Below are 25,492 nucleotides of genomic sequence, written 5' to 3'. Positions count from 1 at the left end.
TGTCCTTTGACTCTTCCTGAGCCAATTCCTGGGTGGCATGTGCCTGAAGAGTTGTTACTGCCAAAATAATCTCTGTCGGTTGCATTTTGTGGTAGGGTTTGTCAAAAAAGATGGAAAGTTGTGGTAAATTTCCTTTAGCTATGGAAGAAATGTCAATTGCCAACTGGAGGAGAGATCCACCAAAATCTCCTTACCCTTATCAGCTGGTGAGATAACTTTAGAATTTTTTAGCTCTTGTGCACCGGTGGTTTTGCCACTTGGTGCCTTATCCAAAACCTGAGTATCCTCTAAACCTTTATTCTCTGAATCCTTATTTACATATTCCTCTATATCCTTTGCAATATGTACATTTTCTCGGTAGATTCTTTTCCTTTGTAACTGAGTCCTGCATCTTTGTTGGGTCTTCTTGTATTCAGTTGCTCATCCAACATCTTTGATGCTTCATAACTCTTCTTCAATGTTTCTGTCAGTATATCCTCTGTTACAAAATGTGACTCAGTAACCAATACATTGGTATCCGGTGGAGTGCTAGCCGGTTTCTCAGTATCTACACTTTTTTTATCTATTGGTTGCTTATCATTAGGCAACTGTATATTCTGGGATTGCACAAAATGGAAACTCAACTCATAGCCTAAACTCAAAAGAATTCTTACCTAGATATAAATCGTTTCCTTCCTAATCTCTTTCAATTTTTCCAACATAAGACTGTTTATTCTATGCTTAGGGTTGAATTCTGATAACCCTATTTTATTGATCAAGTCAGCCATCTCCGGAGGAGTTATTGTGGGACAAAGATTGACCAATTCGGTCTCCTTAATTTGTCAGTCCAAAGACTGAGCATGTAGTTTTATGGCCTCTAACTTATCATATAACTCCTTAGGCAAAATTTTCTTCAATTCAATCAATGTCTTACTAAAATAATCAAGATACAAAAGAATAGGCTCTTCAATCTGCTTCTTGTCCACCTTACTAAAAATATCAAAGAATGAACAAATATTATCTAAATTAGCATCACTTATCATCTGGTCAATCAAATCTTGAGCATTCATCTTCTTCTTATCGGTTCTTCTTTTTGGTTTTGGTTTGGGTTGTTCATCTGATTTAGGTTTTCTCTTATGTACAATTGTAATCTTTAGCTTCCGGGGAGACTCCTTGACTAGTTCTTGCTTTTGTTCCTCTTTCTTCTCCCTCACAACTCTAGCAAAAATGCCTTTCTTTTTGGGAACCTCCTTAATTTCTGCATCAAACTCTATTTCTTCAAAAGAAATAGTCATATACTACCGGGTAGCCTTTTGCTTCTTCTTAGGTGTCTCTACCAATTTCTCACTAGCAGGCTCAACTAGGGATTCTTTCGGTTGTTTTGAAGTTTCTGTTGTAACTGGGACCAAATTGGGTGTGGCCTGAGCTTCTTTACAGGCTTCCCTTTCCTCTATTCTCTTCTACTTAGTTTCTTCCTTCCTCTATTCTTCCAAAATTTTGACCTTCTACTCAACCTTGGCCCTGTCATGACCTTCACTTATCAATGTTTCAACTGCCACCTTTGTCATCTTCTTCTGAATTGTCGGAGCTACCTGTTCCTAATGAACTTTCAGACCTTTTTCCTGGGCAATTCCAATTTTTTCTTCCTTCTCATCTACCAGTGCCTGTAGTAAATGTTGTGCATAGGCATCCAGTGTGGCCTTGTCTACCTCATAGCCCATTGGCATTATCCAGACTATTCTAGTTTATACAACCTCCATCATACATTCATCTTTATTGACCATAAAACAAATTATATCCTTATAATTCTCTATTATAGATTTGGGGATCTAGGACCTATTCTTCATTTCCTCCTGAAATGTCTTGAAAAAATCCCATAAATTTGCTTTACTTGACTTTTCCCCTAGCCTATCCAAAATTTGTGCAATTTATGTTGCTAGCGGGCAATCAAAGGCCCACTAAATCTTGCCAAAATTAGGAACTGTACCCAAAAAGTAAAATACCAAACAAATAACTAGAGATCCATAACTGAAGGTGTTATTCTTGTCTTTCTTGATCTTCTGCAGGTTAGTCATGAGTTCTTTCAACATTAGACTACATAGATCATAATGGGCATCCTCCTTAACCATCTTATGTGTCATCAAAATTGTGTTACCGGAGACAGAGTTTAACTGGTTTGACTGATAAACCTTATATCTGATAATCATCATTGCAAACTTCACATCTACATCCCTAACATCATCTGCTCTTAAAGAGTGTCCATCAAAACTTGTTTTAGTAAGTTTATTGAGCTCTATGTTAGATAACTTACACCTTGTGATGGGAATGCCTCCGATTTTGTGTAAACATGTGACATTTTTTATGACTTCCTCTGTAATCTTGTATGACCGGTCTAACATATAAACTCTCTTGAATGTGGCTCAAAATATAATGCACCCATTCTGCCTCGTCAAAAGTTGGAAAATCCATGAACTGTGAAAACCCTTCCTCTACAGGTGTGCAAATTTCGGTTTGAGTTGGTTGTCAGAAATTAGGCATTGAGTGAAAATGGAGGACAACTCATAACATCCAAGTTCCTCAATATCTCAATGGATATAAGCCCTAATATCCTCAGTATGAAGAACTCCATGATAGACTTTCGAAAATGTGCCCAATGGCTCATCCAAAAGAGATTTGTATGAATGCTTCTTAAAAATGGAATGAGGGTGGTTCTTAATCTCAACCACCAAAGGAGTATCAATGCTAGATGAAGATGAAGCCATTATAACCAAATATCAAAACTAGGGTTTCTACAACAGGAAAAATACCTTGAAAATCTATCAGGAAATCAAATTGCCTTGAAAGAAAGTGCTTGCTCAAATCACCTTTGAACTTTGAAATGCTCTGCAAATTTGCTCATCTAAATGCTCAATCATTGTGTGAAGAAAACAACTTAACCTTTCCCTTTCATCATCGTTAACCCTAATTTTCCATTGTCATAAATGTTGTCACTTAGGCTTGACCGGTTCACACAATCTGCGAGTAGGTTCTGATAAACAACTAAAATCTCCTGAGTACCCATCCCCAATCACAATTTTCTGACTACAGACCTAATCTGGGGTATTTGCATGATCTTCAATAATTTGCCTACTCCTAAGGTCAAGTGCCTTAGTTACTAGTTGTATCTGCTACCAGTGTAGGACCTGATAACTCTATCGGTTGTTCTGTCTATGGTGTATTAGATCTTCTTACCCATATCATCTCATGTTGCTTCTTGATGTCTTCCACTTTTGTTTTTCCTTATCATCTGCATTTCCATTAGTTGTCGATGGGATCTTACTTCTGCAATATTTAGCAATATGTCCAATCTTGTTGCATGCATAATAGACAATATTGTTCTTATCAATTGCCTTGTTAACCCTTTGATTTCCTTGATTTCTTTTCCTCTGTATTGGTTAGCCATATGTCCAAATCTACTACATGCATGACATCTTACATTTCCAAGACCGGTGAATGATGCATTGTTTTGATTATTCCTATTTCTACACTAACTAGCCATATGACCATATGTATTGCAAATAAAGCATGTACCATTGAGTTTGTGAGCATTAGGTTGTCCTATCGGTGATTTCTAGTTCTGGTTGTCATGTTTCTGCTTCTGTCTAGATGATTGATCTTGTTGTGCAGTATTGGAGCTTTCTCCTTCTTCATAACCAAGACCTCTTTTATCATTAGCATCTCTTTGATTCTTCATCATTTCATCAAGTTTGGCAGAGCTGGCTTGAAATTTTTCCTTGTACTCATTTGCAGTGACCAAATCATCATGCATGATTATAATATGTCTCCAAGCTCCTGCTCATTGTTTCGGGACTGGCCCAATTCAAGTTTCAGCATATCATTCTCATGAGTCAGTCTGTTGCATTCCTCAGATCTATCCTTCAATGCTTGAGCTAGGTTTTCTTTATTTTTCTTTCTGTCCTCAATCTCCTTGCACATTCTCATGGTTGGGTCTTGCATCTCATTCTTCAAGATAGTGTTCTCCTGAGTAAGTTTCTGACAATGATCCTTCATAGCATCTTCCTCATCATTGTTCTGATTTTTCAATTGATCACAAAGTTCCTTCCTCTTAACCTTGACAACTGAAAGATTTCCTTGCAATGAAATGATGTGTTCTCTAGCTTGCTTCAGTTCATTCTTCAGTTTATTGTTCTCCATCTACTCATTATCAAGATCCTCAAGAGCTAGCCAAAGTTGTTGCTGCAAACCAGTTTCCATTTATTCCAAATTCCAGATCTTCCTCAAGTGGTTAAACTTCCTCTAAGGAACCAAGCTCTGATACCAATTGTTGGAATCCAAGAACACTGAGATGGGGGGGATGAATCAGTGTTCTACTGGTAATGTTAGTTTTGAACTTATTGCTTATTAATTGGTTAATAGTAAATTAAATTAAAGTGAATACACCAAATAACACATAGAAACACAACACCATAACACCAAGATTTATACGTAGAAAACCCTGCAAAGGGAAAAACCACGATGGGGCTGATACCCACAATATCTATATACTTGATCAAGGTATACAAATATTACATGAGGGGGTCTACACATGTAGAAAGGCCAACTTCCTAGAGCTTATTGCTCAAACACAAAGTAAGAAGTCTCACTGACTTACAAAATATTACAAAGTGTTTACAAATGAAAATGAACTTATAAATTACATCTGACCATGCTGGATAATTTTTGGTGAATGCTCTAATATCCTTCTCTGTATACCAGTTCACTGATGCTCTGTTCTTCTACCGGTTATGTTGTGCACATAAAAATTCACACAAACGCTTCTAATCGCTGACCAAAAATTATACCAATACTCACTGAAATATTCGCAACCAAACATTTGCATTCCATTCCATATCTGATCTATCGCTGAAATGATCTTCTTAAATATCCTTCCAACTTTACCATGTCGGCTTCAATGAGAAATATAAACATGTCACTTGCTGGTACATAATGAGTTTCAAACATAATCCCAATGACCATGTCAGCCATAACACATTACATCAAAATCCATGAAAGAAATAATCGGGACCAAAAGATTTCCTATCTGGGCCCAATCCATTATCGGGTTCCATATACACATTACCGGGATCAGGATATGTTACCGGGATCAGGACTTAGTCAGGTATGAAGTGAATGTCGGTGCCGATGTAAAGCAATTTGAATACCAATTAAGTGAAATGAATTTTGGTTAACCAAATAATGAAACCATTTACCCTGAGATGATGAGTTGCCATCAATGACAACCCCAAATGCCATTAACTCTTACCGAATGAGTGTCAATTGCCAACACCACATATGCTCAAAATTGCAAAGGGTGCAATTTTAGGATGCTACACCATCATCCCATCAATAATAAATCATGTCACCTAAACCTGACATTTAAGCAACAAAGAAAACTATGTATCGCACAAAACATCGCACTTTCATGAAAATCATAATACTATTGTTGAACTAGCCACTACCTACATACATATTGCCTAATCAACTAACCAATCATCCCAATCCATGTCTTAATGTCCTTCCTATTGTAGGCATTATCCAATATGAGCTATTTTTGGCAAGAGACATGATGGTTGTTGATGTTTTTTGTTAGTTGATATTTTTCTTGTTGATTTATCTTTTTGTCTCATTCTAATGCTTGCTCAAGGCCACTTCAATATTTCAATATCCCAGTGTGTTTAGAGAAGCATGGTATGGGACATATCTTTGGTTTCATATGTCATATTTATGGGATGCTCTTGCAACAATAACTAAGGCAAGTACATGCATTGTGTGATTCAGATTGGCTTCTTGCATAAACAATCATCCTTTGCATATAATGTCATTTCATACCTTTTGGGCACTAGGACTATTATGTTCTAAGTTTCACTTCCTCATATATTCCAATAAGATTCTGGTATGTCTAGTATGAATAAGGACAAGCCTTTTTCTTGTAAAGTCAAAGTCCATGCAAAGGATACAAATTCATCTTGGTTTCTCATCCTTTGGTACACAATATCTATTTGCTATGTCAAAAAATAATTGTTCTCTACATGTTTCAATCATAATCTAAGCATAACTTCTTTCTATTTCACATTTTTCAATCCACCTCACTACCTATTCTAGCTTTCACTATTCAATATCTAATCAACAAAGTGACTCCTTCATCATACTATATTTCAACTAAATTCTTCTTCCATACTAACTCATCCCCAATGACTAGACCTAGCATATCCTTCCTATCAAGAGTTCGATTGAAAACAAATTTTTCTCATCCAATCTCTCGAGGGGGCACCCTACTCTCATCATTCAATACATTATTTCAATGTCATTAACAGATTGTATCAAAGAGGGGCAAAATGTAGACATGTTAAAATGACCAACACATTTTTGTCTAATTGCCTTATCATTTCTCATCAATTCTTCAATCTTATATATTAATTAAATCATTTCAGCCAACATTACATCCCTTCATCTAAATTTATTAAACTAATTAAATGATTTGTAATTATTTAATTAATTCATCATTGTATTTCTTTCATCTGTTTTAATTAGATAATTTTTATTATTTAATTAATTTATCAATGTATTATTCTCATGGACATTAGTTATATAATATCTTATTTTTTCAATTGATTATATTAATCCTTTATAATTAAATAATTTAAATTATTTAATTATCTAATATTTTCTCCTTAATTAAATAATAAATTTTTTTATCATTATTTCTTCTAAAAATAATTGAAACCAATATTTTATTATTGCTCTATTTTTAGAACCATGTATGTGAATTAAATAAATCTATTTAATTAATTCTATTAATAAAACCTTATGCACCTCTAACACGTCATTTCACTTAGAATCATTCCTAGTCTACTCATTATTCAAATCCACTTCACTCGATTGGTTCTTCTGATCAATCTGTTTACTACTATATCTGATAAATCAAATACAGAAAATAATAATATACATGACAATGCATATCGGACACAACAATAAAATATATCTTTATTCGCACATGAAATTATTACAAAGAAGAAGACCAGAGATGCTCGGTCAAGGATTACAATTAATCTAACTATACCATACTACCTTCCTTGGCAGTATACAACATATTTAAAGTACCCGACAGTTGCCTAGAGGAGCACAACTAGCAACCAACAACCACATAATGGCTTGAGACTGACAACCCACTTAATACAAATAATTAATACATTGGAAGATAAAAAAATATTATCAAATATAACAATAGGCATTTTATGTCGACTACATCCCCCAAAAAGAAAAAGTCATCTTCTAGACGACAAGTAAACATCAAGTAATATTTGGAAAGACTAATGACAAGAGTGTACACAATGACTTAGGCTGGATAACCCCAACATGTAGTGTACCTGAAAAATCAAACGGGGGTTTGGGGACAACACCCCCAATAGAGTCAAGGGGCAGCACCCCTTGCAGGGGTTCATGGGCAACGCCCCCAGCGGGGTCAAGGGGCAACACTCCTTGCAAGGTCCGAAGATAGCACCAACACCAAATTACGACCTTCAAAACCACAAGTAAATCCATGGTGCACATGATTTTCATGATTATTTAAGATGCCAGAAATAATGTTGATGAAGTAAAAAAAAAATGATTTCATATAAAAATTATGTTCAAGTCATACTCTCCACTTCAAAATTAGTTGTCATACTAGAAGTTGATTTGTTTTTCCTCACTTCGCCTTGTCTAATGTAAGTCTTTCTTGGTCATACGACTCACTCTCATATGGCTTAAATCCTTCCTCCTCATATGGCTTGCCAAGGTGTTGTGATTGAGATTGACCCCATATGGTAACTTGTTTTTCTTGTTCTCAGCATCCTAAGTTCTGTATGGCCTTTTGCGAACTACCCCATGTACAGTTTTTGCTTCCTATCATATAGACTTCTTCAATCGCCATTCCTCCTCATACCAATTTTCTCCCTTCTAAAACCATACATTCTTTGTCGTATAGACTCATATGGATTCGAACATCGTACGAACATCTTCAATCTCTATATGGACCACTCGTACAGATTTGTTTCTTCTTGCCATCGTACAAGCTTCTTTGGATGTTGTGAAAACTCCGTGTATGGTTCAACTTGTATGAACTTCTTTTCCCATACAGTGTACAGATGAAGCAGTTGTTGTGTCTATACGATGAATGGCATATGTCTATGTTGTGCCCATAGGGTGAATGACCTTCTCTTTGCACGACCCCTTCCTATCTGTCATATAATGTACAAAAAATAGCCTCATGGAAAATATTCATGCTCTCCATATGATGTACAGACTTCCTGCATAGTGTTCTTGTCTTTGGTCATGTGGTTCCTTCTCTAACCTATACTTATCTTTTCTTGTCACTCTCCCAAAAAAAATTATCGTTTCTTTGTAGGAATGACTAAGTGACTTGATTAGGTTGATTTATGATGGCCCCCATGCTCTAGGGTTAGGATTAACTTTACAATCAATCACTTTATTAAATGCATAAAAAATACTCTTTTTTCTCTTATTCATTTCTTCTTTTATTTTTTATTTTAGACAATCTTTTATTTTCACTTTTGTTTAATATTTTCTCAACTCCATATTTCTTGACAACTTCCACTTGCATACAACCTAACTCTACATGGGTTTGATTTCCTTTCATGCAGGCTCCCTTGTTTGTACCACCTTTTTTCTTCCTTTGTGGGCTTTTCCCTTCCACTTTCCATCTCCATACTACTATATGTATCATCCATAAATTTACATGTTGTCACTGATTCCTATTCACCAAGAGTTGTAGCGTCAACAAAAATTACATGTTGGTGAAAGTACCTCGTATTCTTCCATCTACTAGTGGGATAGTCCATTCAAGGAACTCGTCTCATCTTCAGAGCAATCTTCCAACTCAAACACCCCTTCATCGTTGGGTTCCATGCCTTTTCTCCCTTCATCCATACCTAACTCTCCACCCTCAGACTTTGAGTTGGAGGATGCCAGTTCTTTACTCATCGCCTGGTTCCTCAAGTTGATGATGTACTTCCTCTCATCACTCTTGATCGAGAGTTTGTTCTAATTCCAATTATGATTCTCCTTGTCCATAATCAACCATCCCCTCCCAAGGAGCGCGTCGTATCCCTTCTTCTACAATAGGATGACTGGGAAGTCCAAAAAAATTGTTGTAGCATGTAGATAAGTTTGGTCTCACCCTTTTAGTTGAGTCGACTTGTCAGTCAGATTAATGCAGATATATATTGTCATCTGTGTTATGTGTTAGATGTGTGGTAGTTGGAAAATAGCTCCTTTGTCTATTATATGTGAAAAATTTATGGATGTGAATATCAATGTGTGAATTGAATACTGTGAATATATGAAACAGCTTATGTACTTCAAAGGAACTAAAACTTATGCATATGACAGCAACTATTCAAATTTTGTATACTCCATTATCTGACTATAAGACATTTTTTTGTATTCTGGTAGTGAGACAAACCTTGTACTATGTAACCGGTTACATAATGCATCATTTCTAAGAGATCTATCTCTTTGTGGTTTTTCCCATATTGGGTTTTCCACTTATAAACTCTAGTCTTATATGTTGTGTATCTATTTCATTCATTGAATTTGAATTATGTTATGTGATTGTTTAATAAGAAGTTTTAATAAGTTCAAGGTAATATTGATTCACCCCTCCCCTCTCAATATTCCAGATATTCAACAATTGATATCAGAGTCAAGTCCTTTAGAAGAGTTTAACCACTCGAAGGAGATCCAAAAAGTTGAACTTATGCATTTGAATGAAGATCTAAGAAATTCCCTTGAAGAACTTGAGGTAATAGATTCTGAAAACAAAGATCTGAAGGAGAATGTCCAACTAGCTAATGAATGTATCAAGAAGCTAAGAGAGAAGATCTAGAAGTTACGATAAGGCACAAAGAAGTTAATGAGGAGCTCAATCAAGCAAACAACACTATTGTAGATCTGAGAATAAAAAATGAGGACAATGAGAAGACCAAGGAATACCTGAATAAAATGGTGAGATGCAAATCAGAAGAGTGTGAGAGGTTAAGACAAGAAGTAACATCTCTCAAAGTAGATCTAGAGAAAACAAAGAATCAATAGAGCAAGACTGAATCTGGCAAATCTGACACAATGACAAATACAAAAGAAATTCCAAAAAGCAAGTTGGAAGAAAATAATGAATCCAGTGAATTCTCACAACCTAAAGAAGATTCACCTCTGGTAAAAGCTACAGCTACCAAGGAAGCAAAAGGTAAGTCTCCAGTCAAGCAGCAAGTAAATATGAAAAACTCCTCCTTTAATGGTTCTTGTTATAAATGTAATAGATCAAGACATAAGGTTGTAGAGTGTAGAAGTAGTAATCTATTCTTTGAAAGATGTTACACATGAAATAAATATGGTCATAAAGTTAATCAATGTAGGAATGTGGTGATAAATTAGAATAGATATAATCACTTTAGAGGAAGATGTTATACATGCAATATTTTCGAACACAAAGCTAACCAATGCAAGTCAAGGCAAAATCTGCCAAACATCAAATACTACAACTATAACAAATCTAGACCTATGGAAAGACAGTGTAGAAGGAATGAGATCCAAGATCAAATCAAACTGGCAAAGAAGGTCAATGTGGAAGATGTAAGAGCATAAATGAAGAAGATCTGGAAAAAGAAGGAAACCATGGAGACATCAACATCTAGCTTTGGCTGAGGCATCTCATCTAGAAATTAGAAAGTTTGTGGCTTTCGCCTAGGGGGAGCAATCTAAAAGCATATTCTTATCCCTTGCCAAAGTTGTGTGAGGTCAAAACTCTAGCAAATCAGTAGTTGAAGAAGTTTGGTTGTCAATATCAGAACTCATCACAGATCTGATAGGATGTTATGAAAGTCGAGAATGTGGAAGACATCTCATGCATATTTAATGTGAAGCTCTTAACGAAGGAATATAAGGACAAGGCTTTGATAAATTTCATTTCACCTCGAATTAAAGAAGCATTCAAGAGTTGTAATGGCAGTTAAGGCGATCAATGATCTTGTGGTTTCTCCGACAAGTTTCAATCAGGGTTTGCAGGTTGCAGAATCAGTGATCATGGACACTCCCACCATTATTGATGTCACCTCATAGCCCCAACCTGTATTCACAAAGATGTCGTGCATGGCAATAAAAACTAATCCAGTTGGAGTGCTCTCAAGAATACCCATTGGCGTTGTTTTGGCGGAAGATGTTAGGTCCTTTATCCATGTCAAGATGGAAGAATTTAGCCATCATGGAAAGATACTAGACTTATGGACCAAGGAATTGACTAATAAGCACAGTTAGGTAAAGCCTGAATTCTCTAACCTAGCCTAGAAGAAATTAAACACATGGAATCATTTTCCCAATTTCTGCCATGATGAAAAATGGGTTAAGCTAGCAATGAGCAGGTTTCATGATGGGTTTCTCAGGATAGACCAAACTCACCTGATAACCAAGCAAGTAATGAAGGTCATTACAGGTCTAAGTGATTCCGATGAGATTCCTGGCCCAAAGTCAGCAAAGAATAAGATTGTTATGGACTGAACCAGTGCGAATTTTGACAAGCAATCTCTGGCAATTGATAATGTCTTAAATCTGGCGGTTAAATATCTATTGATGATGGTATGAAACAAAATCTATTTACAAATAGGGAAAATTATATTTTTGCCACGGCAGTCCACATGGCATATGAGATGGTAGAGTTGAACAAGGATTTAGACCTCTATGAAATCCCGCATTAGTAGTTTCTAGAAAACTTCATCCAATGTAGAAAGAAGAAACACTCATTCAAGTTTGGAACCCTATCCCTATGCATCTTGTTCTATTTGTTACAAAAATTACCCGGTTGTGGTAGGGTTTTCTGGTCTTCGAACACTCTAGTAGCCCATCAAATTGTGGACAAGCTTAGAGGAATCATCAATGAGAAGCTGAGAGAGGAAGCATTTGCTTCTTTCTTCACCATCTTCCAGATGAATATGTAGAGTACAGACAAAATTTCAAAAGAAATTGTTGTCAAATACAAGAATGCCATTACATTTGTGATCACGACTAACAAATGCTACATGGAAGAGCTGGTGCCCAGAAAATTTTGGGTCCATTTATTCTATTGGACACAATGGATCACTGAGAGGGGGGTGAATCAGTGATTTAAACTCTTTTTCTTCAACAACGAGATACCTGTAATGTATAAAACAAACTATGTGCTAACTGGTAGCTCAAACAGTGCAAACAAGGTGTATGAAAGGATTTGCTAAAACATTAATATACTACATGCACAAAGATGAAACACACAACACCATATATATACGAGGAAAACCCAATGTGGTAAAAACCTCGGTGAGAATAGTTGCTCGAGATCTTCTTCTCCAATCCAGCCTCACAATAAAATTCTGATTACAATATTTAGGGCACCAACCCAAGGAGCGCCAACCCCTGATTTATGAGCACCAACTCAAAGGAGCACCAACCGCTGACTTATGAGCATCAACTCAAAGGAGCACCAACCCTTTCACAATTTATAGGATACAACCTAAAGGAGCTACAACCCCTGCACTAAGCTACAACTTAGTGAAAATTGTATAAAACTCAGATATACAAATTAAATTACTATTGCAAATGAAGTTTTGCAACCTTACAATATTCTCCTCTGTCGGTTTCACCTTTACCGGTCTGTATACTCTCCACTCACTCTGCAACTTGACTTTGCTGCTCTCTTTTCTAATTCCCCTCACACAATGTCTTTTTCACCTTCAATTCACACTTAATCACTCTTAATTAGGCACAGCTTCTGCCAGTTTGTCACATATGTGTTCAATGCACACTCCATCAATTGTTCCTTAAACCGGTTTACTCTGCTTCTCCTTATCAGTTAGATCTTCACTCATAAATACTTGAAGTGTTTGTCTCTTTGCCTCTCAGACAACAAATTTTACTCTTGTCTTCACTCTTCGGCCTCAGCATTCACAGTCTCAAGTCATCATAATTAAACTTGAGCTTTTCGACCAAGAATCAATTCAAACTTGGGGCGGTTAGGGTTTCCTTTACCCAACACAATCTACATGAGATCCGATCCAGTCTGTCTTGGATCGATCACTTGTACTCGAGGAATGAATCTTTACACATTTTCCATTATACAATGCATACTTGCTAAAAATAGCAATCGCGTACATGATTTTCTATCTTGAAAGTTGTCGACTCATAAAAAGCTCAGTTGTTACCTTCTCGAGATCTTCTTGGAATTTGATTCCTTTGCTTTGATCCCGATGCCAACTACTCCCTGATCTTCCTATGTTATTCTTTCTTCCTCTAGCCGCATCAGTCAGTTACAATCCCATGATTTTTGGTTGTTTCATTAATGTCGACTAGCTATTTCAACAATCATGTCGATGGAGGCTTCACCTACCTTTGCATGTTTGCCACCTCAGCTCCACATGGCATCACAATGGTCATACACTTGGCTCACCAACACTCAATCGATTTACACTTGAACATTCAACAAACTCATACCGGTATAGGCCTTTACTAGTGAGACCTTCTTCTCCTGCTAACCGGTAGTGCACACTATACCAGTAGCACAAATTCACCTCTGATGGTTTGTGATTACTTTAACATTTTGCCTCTTCATCAGAAACAGGCAACCAAACTCCAGATAGTTTTAAGATCTACTGGTTATCACTCAACATGCTCACACACACATGCATCTCACCTCATACTAGTGAAGTCACTGATAGTCTCAACAACTACTTGTCTTTCACCATACCAGTACATTCTTCTTCATATCAGATGATATACCTCTATCGGTAGCCTACCTGCAATACCGGTTGACATCAATGACAAATTAATGCCAACAATCCCCTCCTTTGGCATTGATGTCAACTTTTTCTTTTTTGGTTTCTCTCCCCCTTTGATAGCAATGGCAAAGCGAACCTTGATCTGACACCAATGATCTCTCCCTTGACTGCATCTGGTTATGGCACACTCTCCCCCTATGTCCATGCTTCATGATTCAAGAGTCATAAGATAGTAGCAATGGTTGACTCCCCCTGAATCATGCAATCTCGTATGCATTCAAGTGCTACCAGATGGTGGGACAACTCCCACCTTTTGTCTCAAATACTCAAATGGGCCCAAAGGAAGTGGCTTGGTAAATATTTCAGCAATTTGCTCATCAGTGGGAACATACTCTACCATGACCTCCTTGTCAGCTACTTTCTCTCTCAAGAAGTGATAGCTACTTTGTTCTTGAGTGCATTACTGGATTCTTGGAGATGTTGATTTCACTTGAGTTATCACACCGGATTGGAATAGGTTCCGGTATCTCCACCTGTATGTCTTTCAGTGTCTACTTCATCCATAAAACCTATGAACAACATGTAGCAGTTGCTATGTACTCTGCCTCAGCAGTAGATAGTGACATTGAATCTTACTTCTTACTGTGCCATGATACTAACCGGTCTCCTAAGTAGAAAGCACCTCCACTTGTACTTTTTCGGTCATCAATACTTCTTGCCCAATCTGCATCAGTATAAGCCTGCAAAGAGAAGTCTCCTTTCTTTGGATACCACAGACCATAATGGATAGTTCCTTGAAGATACCTAATGATTCTTCTCACTGCATTTAAGTGAGACTATTTAGGAGCAACTTGGAATCTTGCTACCATGTAGACAACTTGTACAATATCTGGTCTAGATGTTAAATACAATAGACTATCGATCATAGACCTATATAGTGTTTTCTCAACTTCCGATGATTCGTTTAGTTTGCTCAACTTACAACCGATAACCATGGGAGTACTTATCGGTTTACTGTCCTCCATTTGAAATTTCTTCAACATGTCTTTCGCATACTTGGTTTGGGAGATGAAAATTCATTTCTCCTTTTGTGAGATCTGCAAACCAAGAAAATAGGACAACTCACCTAGCATGGACATCTCAAACTCTGTCTTCATCTGATCTGCAAATTGTTTGCACATGATGTCTTTGTCTCCACCAAAGATAATATCATCCACATATACAACTGTTAGGTCCCGAGGACAACTGAGAGGGGGGGTGAATCAGTTGTCAAATAAATTTAAACCAAAAACAATTTAACCGACTTAATGCTTAATACCAGTAAACCAATTAAGTATGTCGGTAGACAGTTATAACAGTTAATTGCTATACCGGTAAGGATTAGTGCATGAAACATAAACACAAAGTCATCCACAACACATAACAGCAATATTTGTATGTGGAAACCCTATAAGGGGAAAAACCACGGTGGGAAACCTTACCCACAATTAGATGATACTACTACAGATAGTAAGTGTACATAAATGGGGTATGCACATGCAAATAGGCCAACAACCTAGAGCTCACTGCTCAATCACAAAATGGGAGTCACACTAACTACAGTTGGATGGTTAAATCCAATAAGAATGTACTGCACAAAATAGCATCTTCATATGCTAGATTCAATACCGGTGTAATGCTGATATGTTTTCACAAAAACCTATCTTCACCTTCAAATGATGTCTTCATGTATAGCTCTACTTGATCTTGCATATACCTTCACACAATCCTTTTTTTCATTCTACACGTGATCTTACAAATAAGAACTTACATTTATACCATAACCTAAGACCAATTTTAGTAGGTCGGCTCTACAAGATATTACAATAAAAACATTTTACAAACAATATAATATCTGATGCAATAACCGATTGAACATGTCGGCTTAATGCATTTACAACAATAATTAATCATCTCCATAGTGTGCCATGTTGATCTGGAAAAGATAAACCTTTCGGTGTAACCCTAGACCTATTTGTCGGTAACAGCAAATATGCAACTGTGAATCTACCAATGAACAAAACTCCAGGACAAGATGTCCAGACGATGTCTTTGACATAACCATGTGTCTTTCATGCCATTCCAAGTGTCGGTGATCATTATATCTTGTCGGTGTACCATATACCAGTAACTGTGCAATAGTTACTTGCTTGCCGGTGAATGTTGTTGGATCTCCAAAGTGCTAGTGTTTTAGTAGGTGTTGACATCAATGACAAAACCATACCAAAATACCAACAACAACAACAAGGACTATAATCATGTGATCTCCATTTACCTTGACATACAAGTTGTTGTCTACATTCCCTTTCCAGAATCCTTGCTCCTTCAAGTATTTGTCTAACTGAGAATACCATACTCTGGGAGCCTACTTAAAACCATACGGGGCTTTCTTCAATTGGCATACAAAAATCTCATCTTCATGCAACAAGTACCCTTTCGGTTGTTCCATATATACCTCTTCTTCAAGATTTCCATTGAGAAAAGTAGATTTCACATCCATCTAATATACTTTATATCCCTTGTAGGCTGAGAAAGCTAAAAACATTCTTATTGCCTCTAACCTAGCAACCAGTGCAAAGGTTTCTTCAGAATCAATACCTTCACTTGAGCATACCCTTTGCAAACTAACCTTGCTTTATGTCGAACTATCTTACCTTCTTCTTTCATCTTGTTCTGGTAGACCCATTTAGTACCTATGACATTCTTGTCTGCTAGTCTAGGAACAAGTTCCCAAATCTGATTTTTCTCAATTTGTCTCAATTCTTCATCCATGGAATCTACTCATTTTTCACTTTTGCTAGCATCATCAAAAGTTTTGGGCTCTACTTCAGTCATGAGACAAAAATTTACCTGCTCACCTTCCCGGGCTAATCTCCTTCTGGTTTGTACACCTTCATTCATGTCTCCTATGATCTATTCTTCTGGATGATTCTTCTATAAATATCGGTTGGGGATCTTGTTTGGTGTATCTTCTATCAGTCCATTGTCAGATTGTTCTTCATTTTCAACATCTGAGTCATCAATGTATGGTGTCGATGCACAATTTCCTCTATGTGAGTCTTCATCCATTCTCACAGTTACACTCTCAATCACCCTTCTCAACCTCTTGTTGTAGCATTTGTAGGCTTTACTATTGGTTGAGTATCCCAAGAATATTCCTTCATCACTTCGGGAATCAAAACTTCCTAATCCATCAGTATCTCTCTTGATAAAGCACTTACTTCCAAACACTCTGAAGTGCTTGAGTGATGGTTTCCTTTCATTCCATAACTCATAAGGAGTCAATCTACTATTCACTCTTAACTATACTTGGTCTAAAGTGTAGATAGCAGTATGAACTGCTTCCTTCCAGTATATATCTAGTATGTTGTCCTCATTCAACATGATTCTATCCATCTCCTTCAATGTCCTATTTTCCTCTCTACCATCCCATTTTGCTGAGGTGTCCTTGCAGCTAAATATTGTCTTCGAATTTCATGTTTCTCTTAATAGTCAACAAATTCATTGAAATAAAATTCTCCACCCCGGTCCAATCTTAAGCATTTCAACCGGTGTCCACTTTCATTTTCCACCATCTTCCCAAAAATTTGAATCTCTCAAATGCTTGTGACTTGTCATGCAAGAAGGTTACCCAAGTCATTCTTGAGTAATCATCTATGAATGGCATGAAATACCTTTCTCCGGCCAATGCTCCTGTCCTTGTTGGCCCACATAAGTCTGTATTTATCAACTCCAAAGGTCTTGAGGTGTTATATTCTTTTTTTTTAAAGTTGACCTTTGATTGCTTACCTCTGACACATTCATCACAGAATGTGTTTGCCGGTTTTATGATCTAAGGTATGTTTCTCACATACCGGTTCTTGTTTATCTTAACCAGATTGTCAAAATTCACATGTCCTAGTCTCTGATGCCACAACCAACTTTCATCAACCTGTCCCATCATGCATTGGGACTCATAGCATTCCTTCATATTGTAGACATTACCTTTTGTTCTCTTTCCTTCGTCTACCACCTAACCGGTACTCTACTTCCTTACCTGGCAATCAGTAGAGTCAAATGAGAACTTGTACCCTTTGTCACACATCTGACTTGCACTCGGCTAGTTATGCTTCAAACCTTCCACACAGTACACATCATGAGCCTTGAGCTTTCCATCAATATTCAGTGTACTCCGACCTTTTATCTTGATGGAGGAGTTGTCACCAAACCGTACTGAACCACCATTCCAATCATCAATCTTGATGAACTTTTTCTTATCTTCAGTCATGTGATTTGAGAAACCACTATCATCTACCCATAAATTCCTCATTTCATCATGTAGAGAAGTCTACACAATCAGGCTGGACTATGTCTTGTTTTTCTCCTTCTCAACCCAAACCGGTTTCTCTTCTTTCTTTTCCTCTTCTGTCATTTTATGTTTCGGTTTTGTTTCCAACTTCTCATCAAGTACAATTATCTTTTTCTTGTCAGTTCTCAACTGGAAATACCTTGCTTTGTGACCAAAATTCTGATACTTATAGCATTTCACATTAGCACTATAAGATGTACTTAATGCATTCTTGTAGGACATTTGCATATTACTCCTACATTCATAACTCTTGTGACCAAACTCATTGCAATTGTAACATATAACATTTGTACTTTGTAATGTAGCAAATGATTTTCTACTCTCAAAACTAGGGTTGACATTCATTTTCCTACAATCCGCCATTCTACGACTGAACTTATTACATCGGTGACAATAACCATGAAAATTTGGAACATACTGGTTTGGTTGTCTTGAACCTGCAAATGACTGCCTCATTGGGGGTTTTCCTTTCATGCTGCTAACCCTTGTGAATCCTTAGTGATCAATACTTGCATTTCTCCTTGGATCTGCATGTTGGTGCATTGAGTATGGTCTTCGATTCATTAATTGAGCAATACCGGTTTGTGTGGTGATTTCTAGCATAATCTTCATATGTCTTCTTGCCGATGTCCTTGCCTACTGTGAATGTATTCTTCTCTTCACCTTTATTTGAAGAAGTGAATTGTATCTCTTTATCAAATGTGTCTTTGTTGTTTGAACATTGACCTTCTTGAAAACCTAAGCCACCAGTATCTTTGGATTGCTTTTGTTTGCTCAGCATCTTGTCCAAGGCTTCAGTGTTGCCTTCAAATTTGTTTCTCACTTTTATTTCTTCCTAACTTTTCTCTAAGTCCTTCCAGAGTTTCACTATTTCTGCTTACAGATTCTAATGTTCATTTTCCTTTTCACTCAGACCGGTACTGGTGACTTCACACATCCTCTTGGCCTCTTCCAACTAGAGTTTTAGATCTGCAATAGTTCTCTTGGACTCTTCAAGAGATTGATACAGTGATTCTTGTTCTTCAGTTGTAGCCCTTTTTACTTTCATTAAGTCTCTTCTTGTTTTCTTTAGCTCATCTAAGGCACTAATGAGTTCTACTTCAAGGTCTACTTCTCCTTCTTGCTCTTCCTCTTCTGCTTCTTTAGGTATCGGTACCTCTTGAGCCATAAAAAGGTTTTCTCTGACTTCATCTCCACTGCAGTAGTCAGCTGAGGCACTTTCCTCATATGTGGTATCATCTTCATGTGTGTAAAGACTGCTCTGCTTCCAGTAGCCTTTTTTACCATGTCGGTAGACATTTTTCTTCCTATCCTTACTAAATGATCTGCTACCACTTGATTGATCATCTTCATGATAAGGACATTTAGCAGCAAAATGTCCAATCTTTCCGCAGTTGAAACATTTCAAAGGAAGCTTGCCTTTATATTTGCATGAACCTATCTTGAGTCTTTTGACAAAGTTTGCCATGATGTCATCAGAGTCTTGACTAGTTGCATCATGAGAAGATTCTTCTTTTCCTTTTCTTGAAGTCTTGAAAGCAGCTTCTTTCTTCACAGCATCACTACCAACAATCCTCATCTCATAAGCAGTTAGGGAGCCATACAACTCATCCATTGTAAAGACTTTCAGATCTTTTGCTTCTTCTATTATTGAGACCTTTGTATCATACTTAGATATAACAGATCTAAGTGCTTTCTTCACTACCACCTCATCTTTTATTTCTTCTCCAAGCCCTCTAATGGTATTTGTTGTTTCATCAACTCTTTGGAGATAGTCAGCTATCTTCTCTTCATCTTTCATCTTCAAACCCTCAAGTTGTTCTCTCAATGTCTGCAACTTGGCTTCCTTGACTTTAGCATCGCCTTCAAATATCTTCTGCAACTTGTCCCAAGTTTCCTTGGCAGAAGAGCAATGCATGACTTTAACAAAATCATTATCAGACAACCCACTAAGAATGGCATTCTTAGCTTTAGCGGATTCATTTCTTGCTATTGTGAACACTTGACAGGATCTACCCAAGTTAGAGAAATCTTTTCAAATAATAGGGTACCTAAGCTCTGACACCAATTATTGGACACAACGGATCACTGACAGGGGGTGAATCAGTGATTTAAACTCTTTTTCTTCAACAAGGAGATACAGGTAATGTATAAAAAAAACTAAGTGCTAACCGGTAGCTCAAATAGTGCAAACAAGGTGTGTGAAAGGATTTGCTAAAACATTAGTATACTACATGCACAAAGATGTAACACACAACACCAAATATATACAAGGAAAACCCAATGTGGGAAAAACCTTGGTGAGAATAGTTGTTAGAGATCTTCTGCTCCAATCCAGCCTCACAATAAAACTCTGATTATAATATTTAGGGCACCAACCCAAGGAGTGCCAACCCCTGATTTATAAGCACCAACTCAAAGTAGCACCAACCCCTACACAATTTATAGGCTACAACCTAAAGGAGCTACAACCCCTGCACTCAGCTGCAACTCAGTGAAAATTGTATAAAACTCAGAATATACAAATAAAATTACTATTGCAAATGAAGTTTTGCAACCATACAATATTCTCCTCTATTGGTTTCATTTTTATCGGCCTGTATACTCTCCACTCACTCTGCAATTTGACTTTGTTGATCTCTTTTCTAAATCCCCTCACACAATGTCTTTTTCACCTTCAACTCACACTTAATCACTCTTAATCAGGCACAGCTTCAGCCAGTTTGTCACCTTTGTGTTCAATGCACACTCTACCGGTTGTTCCTTACACTGGTTTACTCTACTTCTCCTTATCAGTCAGATCTTCGCTCATAAATACTTGAAGTGTTTATCTCTTTGTCTCTCAGACAAAAAATTTTACTCTTGTCTTCACTCTTTGGCAGCAGCATTCACAGTCTCAAGTCATCATATTTAAACTTGAGCTTTCCTGCCAAGAATCAATTCAAACTTGGGGCGGTTAGGGTTTCCTTTACCCAACATAATCTGCATGAGATCCAATCCAGTCTGTCTTGGATCGATCACCTATTCTCAAGGAATGCATCTTTACACGTTTTCCATTATCCAATGCATACTTGATAAAAATAGCAATCTCGTACATGATTTTTTATCTTGAAATTCGTCGGCTCATAAAAAGCTCAGTTGTTTCCTTCTCGAGATCTTCTTGCAATCTGATTCTTTTGCTTCGATCCAAGTGCCAACTACTCCCTAATATTCCTCTGTTATTCTTTCTTCATCAAGCCGCATCAGTCAGTTACAATCTTGTGATTCTTGGTTGTTTCATTAATGTCGACTAGCTGTTTCAACAACCATTTCGATGGAGGCTTCATTGACCTTTGCATGTTTGCCACCTTAGCTCCACATGGCATCACAATGGTCATACACTTGGATCACTGACACTCAGTTGGTTTACACTTGAACATTCAACAAACTCATACTGGTACAGGCTTTACCGATGAGACCACCTTCTCTTGCTAATCGATAGTGCACACTACATTGGTAGCACAAATTCACCTCCGGTGGTTTGTGATTACTTTAACATTCTACCTCTTCATCATAAACATGCAGCCAAACTCTAGACAGGTTTAATCTCTACCGGTTATCACTCAACATGCTCACACACACATGCATCTCACCTCATACCGGTGAATTCACTGATAGTCTCAACAACTACTTGTCTTTCACCATACTGGTACATTCTTCTTCATACCAGAGGACATACCTCTACTGGTATCGTGCCTTCAATACCGGTCGACATCAATGACAACTCAATGCCAACACATTCGGATATGAGGTGACACCTGATATACTTGAAGGTACAGCCAAGGTTCTTTTGGAAATTCTTGTTGACAAGTCTCAGGAACGGTTTCGAATTGTAGATGACAAATCTTTGTAGGTATGGCTAGAGCATGCTAAGAAGTACCATGAGAAGGAAGTGAAAAAGGTGATTCAAGAATCCATGGAGAAAGCAAAGCTGATTGAGGAAGAAATTACTGAAGTTAGGCATTTTGAGAGAATTGTTGCACTTGGAGTAGGTAAAGTTGCTCAGAAGGAGCTTCCCTCATCGAGCTCTCCAAAGAAGAAAATTGAAATCAAAATGAAGACCATTGTTCTTTAATTTGAGGAAGAGGAAGATGCAAAGCAGTACCAGATACATGTTTGGAAATCCAAAGGGAAGAAGGTCAAGAAGCCACTCAACAAAGCTTATGTGAATCCCTTGCTCAAGGCACAAGTCTAAAAGAGGTATGCAATCTATTCACGGAGGATAATGCTGAGGATCAAAATAATATAATTAAAGCTTTTATAATGTATTGTGTAAAGTATGATGTTGCAATTGATTAGTTTAGGAACGTTATTCCAAATGAACTGTATGATGAGTTGATGAGGATCGGACAAATTTCTAGAGAAGAGGAACAAACCATTAAGGATCGTGTATTTGACTTAGTCAGTTCACCCCTTTCTTATGATAATAAAGCTACTAAGATTGAGGCATACAAAACTAAATTAAGAACCAAGAAGACTCTAGATAGTCTCATGCTTGGTGAAGCCACTGCCAAAGAAATGCTTCAGAATGAGACCATGGAAACTATTATGTTGATTGCTAAGAAACTTTTTCTATTCCCTTCTGATTCCGGTATCTCTATCGATATGCCTGAGAATGTGCCAGTTGACATCCCTGAAGATAATCCCTCTGATAATCCTATTAATGACCCAATCAATGATGTGTTTGTCATGGAAAATATTATGGATAATGTCATGGACAGTAGTATGGATATTCCTGAAACCTCTGAGGTTATGTAAGGCCTTCCCCAAACCCAACTTTGATTAACTTAGTTCACCATGTTTGACCCTATTAATAAATGCTTTATAATTCAATAGAATGGACTGTGTTAGACAGATAGATTGGTGAGAAAAGTAATTGAACGAAGTTATAGAGTTATTGCACCTTGTGGTGTACATTTTGATGTGTTATGAATTTGAAATCCTAAAAGATCCATTGACTGGATAATCTTGATTTAACGTATATCAGCTATGTCTAGATGTAGAACTTATATGATTCCATGATTGGATAACATTGATGGATGTTGATGCTTCATTTATATGCTTTATGATATAGAACTCTATATGATTCTAGAATAGGATAAATTGGAGATGATGTATGTCATTATTGGATTTGCCAGAATTTATTATGATGATAGAATTAGGATTTATGTTTTATGTGTGGACCAAAATTATGAGAATTATGATAATTGCTTATGTAGATTTATTTGGGTATGAGATATAGTGAATTGTTCAAATGTAAATTGTATGCGATGTGTTTGATGTGTATTCTAATTCATGTGTTTAATATTATACGAGGTTATTGGAAATTACTAATGTGTATTTGAGTGGTGCAGGAAAAGATTACCCATGTGACCATGGAAATATTATGGAGAACCAAACCTAGACCTATGTATGTTCGTAAGACCAGGGTTTGTCTATTTGGAGAGACAACACCCCGTTGTGTCATATTTTATTCATAATAGTAGATGATGCATGTGTGTTAAATGTTATTTATTTGATTTATTTAAATCCAACAAGAGACAAGATTTCATGTGCAATTTTGTAAAAGTATTTTCTTTGTGTCACTAGACACATGTGTTGATTTATGTTTGAATTTTTAAATTCATCTCCTGGAGGGAATCGTTTAACTATAGCTTTTTCAATTAATGTAATGGGATTCCATAAATGCCTTGGGTAAAGAATCTTTGCGATGGTCAACATAGGTTTGACCCAAAAATAAACTTCAAAGGGGTTTAAAAGGGTTAAATGAACACCTAGGGGTAGTTTAATAGGGTTTCCTAAAGCCCATAAGGTATACCTAAGGGTTAGGAGTAATTTTAGGCAAGTTTCTACTCCCATGTGACCTTTTAGACACCCTAAAAAGTTCTAAGTTGTGTAAAAATTGAAGTTTGAAGACTTGAACTAAGTTGTGAACCTTCCTTTTCGAATGAGAGTTCCCTTTCCCATTTTACCTTACTTTCTTTTTTCAATTTTAGAAACTTGAGAGAACTCACACTAGTGTCTTCTTAAGCAAGAAAGAGAGATTTTGGGGGTAATCACCCACTCTCCATTTTTGGAGACAAAAGAATTTTGTAAAGAAAAAGATAGACTTTGGATTGAAAATTTTGGCTAAGGGAGGAAAGAGAAGAACTGTAGAATTGGGCTGCTCATCCTCAACAAAACTAGCATACCTTTGGGCAGTTTAAGGTTGGTTTTTTTTTTTTTTTCTTATAATATTTTCTTGTTGCATGTTGTTTTGAAAGAAATGCTTGTGTAAAAGACTTGTTTTCGTGCATGTATTTCTTGGAAATTTATTTGGTGTTTTATGCTTATGCCATGTATGTGTTTTGGGAGTAATCAAGACCTCCTACTCTTGGGGGAGAGGAGGGTCTTGTGAGTGGTAGAAGTGATAGCCCTCAAGTGAGAGGTTCTCGATATGAGAGTGATCACAAGGGATTCTATGCGACCCTTGCTACATGGCTTGTTTATGCATTGGGGGTCATAAGGAGGGAAATAAGGCATGAATGCCTTGGGGGGCATAAGGAATGTGGGGTTGTTACACTTGATGTATTTGGTTTGCCATGAGGTGGCTATATGTTTTACCATACTTGTAGTCTCCTCAGGGTACTTGGTCCACTACCACCCTTGAAAAGACATCACATTGTGTGGTGCAGTGTAGCCTGGGTTGGGAATGTGATTGTGGTTGTTTTCCCTTGTTTATTTGAGTTTGCATGTGTGTTACCTATCTAGGGCTTGGTTCTCTGAGCTCGGGGGTGGCTACTAGTTAGCCTAGGCTAGGAGGTGAGCACTCCATGGTCATAGCATTGATTTATTTGCAGGTTGTTGAAATGAAAGAAAAGGACAAGTAGAAGTTGTTGTTTTAATTGTTTGCAGAAAAAGATTTGGAAACGAAGTAATTGATATTATAAGTGCAGAAATGTAAAAGGAAACTATATGTTGTACCTGTTGGAACCCTAAAATTTGCAATTTTTAGAATTCCAAATTCCAAGACAAGAAGCAAGAAAAATTCTAAATATATATATACATATATATATTGAATAGGTACAAGTAATATATTTTATATTTGTTGCACAATATGAAACCATAACATAAACACAATAATGGGCATAAAAAATGGAGTGTGAAGCACCAAAGGGGGTATTTACATCATTTAAAGACCATTTATCCATTATATACCCATAAAATAGCCTTAAAATACCTCTAATATGCCTAAACAACTTGTAAAGTGACA

This window comes from Cryptomeria japonica, chromosome 5, assembly GCF_030272615.1.
Source record: "Cryptomeria japonica chromosome 5, Sugi_1.0, whole genome shotgun sequence".
In the NCBI taxonomy this organism is placed as follows: domain Eukaryota; kingdom Viridiplantae; phylum Streptophyta; class Pinopsida; order Cupressales; family Cupressaceae; genus Cryptomeria; species Cryptomeria japonica.
The sequence above is the reverse complement of the archived record's forward strand: the minus strand, read 5'-3'. Positions refer to the sequence as shown.